The sequence below is a fragment of the Raphanus sativus genome, chromosome 1 (assembly GCF_000801105.2).
Source record: "Raphanus sativus cultivar WK10039 chromosome 1, ASM80110v3, whole genome shotgun sequence".
Classification (NCBI taxonomy): Eukaryota; Viridiplantae; Streptophyta; class Magnoliopsida; order Brassicales; family Brassicaceae; genus Raphanus; species Raphanus sativus.
In genome coordinates this window covers 23,952,097-23,955,037 of record NC_079511.1, presented here as the reverse complement: position 1 = coordinate 23,955,037, position 2,941 = coordinate 23,952,097, and positions in this window count along the sequence as shown.

Below are 2,941 nucleotides of genomic sequence, written 5' to 3'. Positions count from 1 at the left end.
AAATAAATCTAACTTGCGCAAGAAGACTAATATTTAATTCAAAATCTGTTTATGATATTGTATATTTAATAACTTTATTTATTCTTGCGCAATATGGTATCAAATTAATTGGACTTTTAATTCTTTATAAATTTTCAATGTCGTTTTTAATCTTGTTGCCTTATTTTAAATAAATCTAACTTGCGCAAGAAGACTAATATTTAATTCAAATCATCTTATGATATGGTAGATTTATTTACTTTCTTTATTCAATTTAAATGTTTATTATGAAAAATTAATATTTCTTGCTTTGCCTCCTAAACAGGTATTACACTTTAGTGTTTGCTTACATTTTATAGTTACATTAGTATACTAATGAGATGAACTCTTTCTTTTGCAGGTCCTGATGTTATAGTCCTTAGGTGATATTTTCTCTCGTTCTGGATTTTTCAGGAACTCCCTTGTCTAAAAGAAAAAGCCAAAAATATCATGACAGTAGCCTTGAGGATCAACACTCTCTCAAAGGGGAGTAATCTCGAAGATTTTTAAAAAGATTTATTTCCTATTGTTATGGCTTTGTCTTACTTCCGCATTCTTACTATGATAAAAATGAATTTATCTTATCATATCTAGCTTGGAATTTTTTTGATTATTGAAAACTTACTTATGTTGCAATAGTTTTTGTCACTATCCGCGTTATTCATTATTATTTATTTCAAAGAAAAACACATTTAGTCTTTTCTTTTTTTGTGCTCATGACAATTTTTAAAATAATTGCATTGTAATAATGCCCATGTTTTAGTAATAATTTGTTGGAAGAGATGAAATTATCTAATTTTCGTTCTAATGACATGTTACTATTTAGTCAATGTATTTGTTATTGTTTTTTAGTTATATTTTTTTATTGGATTATTTTTTGTTTTCAGATCTCAATATATAATAAGGTCATTTTTATAATAATTATTATCATCATTTAACAATTATATTATTACTTGTTTATTATTTAGTTGTCACAATTTGCCTTGAATGAAAAATATGTCAATATTTATCACATTAATGATTAACAATTAATGACGACTAGGTGACCGGCCCACACCCTGTACGGGCAATGTACAGTTTCAAAATATGGTCAAAATACTGGTCGGGTTTGGAAGTAACGGAATTTATATCATAAGACCACCTATTTTGGGATAAAGCATCAGGCACAGTGCATAAGATGGTAGTTAATATTTTAAAAGGAGGAGATGGAAACAAGTAACTTCAGTATCAAGAGGTTGTTATTGTGAATATGTATAATTGCAACGTTCCAAAAATTTATTTTTTTAGACATCAAATTTTTTTTTCGAAATAGATAATTAATAGTATATATTTAGAGATGACTACATAATTTACATTATCAGTAATTAGAATTGGATGGTATATATGTTGTAATTTGTTATTTTTTCCACTGCAAATTATTGTATGCATGAATTTGAGTAGTAAAATGTATATAGACACATTAAAAGAAAGGATAATAAAATTGAAAATATTATCCATAAATTGTATAAAGTATGAAGTACAATTCTCGATAAAGAAAACAACTTCAATGAGAGACCTGAAAAAAAAAATTATTTTGTAAGAAATTGGACTGGTTATCGTTATTTGAAAGATTTACAAATTTGTAAATTTTAACTTCTCGGGAAACAACATTTAATTCACATACCATGATCAAAACTGTCAGAACACTTTTTCCGAAAATGAAATAGTATCGATCTTCATAGTCATCACCACCCATCTGCCAAATAACGATAACCAGTCCAATTTCTTACAAAATAATATTGTTTTTTCTTTCAGGTCTCTCATTGAAGTTATTTTCTTTATCGAGAATTGTACTTCATACTTTATACAATTTATGGATAATATTTTCAATTTCATTATCTTTTCTTTTAATGTGTCTATATACATTTTACTACTCAAATTCATGCATACAATAATTTGCAGTGGGAAAAATAACAAATTACAACATATATACCATCCAATTCTAATTACTGATAATGTAAATATATACTTACTTATTACCAATCAATATGTAAACATTCCTTTAATGATGATTACAACATCACATAACATATATTTGTCATATTTAATTCACAAGATTGATTGGTAATAAGTAAGAATGATTTATGTTAATGCATTAAATTCAGAATATCTATATAGCAATAAAAAGAATGTAATAAATTGTATGAATATATTATTTGATACTAACTTGTCGTGCAATCATATTTAAACACAGTAATAAATATGATACCAAGTTGCGCAAGTAATCCGCATTGAAAATAAGGTAAGTTATTAATAAAAAATTAACAATTTACAAACATGGTAAATTACATTTAAAATCGTGAAATAAATACTTTTGGGATTCAAATTACTGTTAAAAGAATGTTTACATATTTGTATTTTTCAAAAAAATACAAGGTTTACGATGAGGGGGAGAGAGAGAGAGAGATTTAGTGTTTTGGGTATACCCAAAGATTTACAGTTTAGTGTTTAGGATTTACCCAAAGGTTTAGGGTATATCCAAGAATTTAGGGTTTAGTGTTTGGATTTTTACCCGAGGGTTTAAGCTTTGTCCAAGGGTTTAGGGTATAGTGTTTTACTCTTTTGTGACGGTTTTAAAATTGTTAAAAAAAATTCATCTTTTGGCAGCTACTAATATTTTTCATTTATTTTAAAAACTTAACACAAATTATTATTATTTTATTTATTATCTTAAAAAAACTGTACATTAATTGGCAAATTATGATTAGTTGGTAATTTACCCAAGAAAATTCATGATAAAATATTAAACTAGGAAACAATCACATATAAACCAAAATTGTGGTAGTTAAAAGATAATCGGTAAATTAAAAGAATGTTTACATTTTTATATTTTTCAAAAAAAAAGGTTTACAATGAGGGGAGAGAGAGAGAGAGAGAGAGAGAG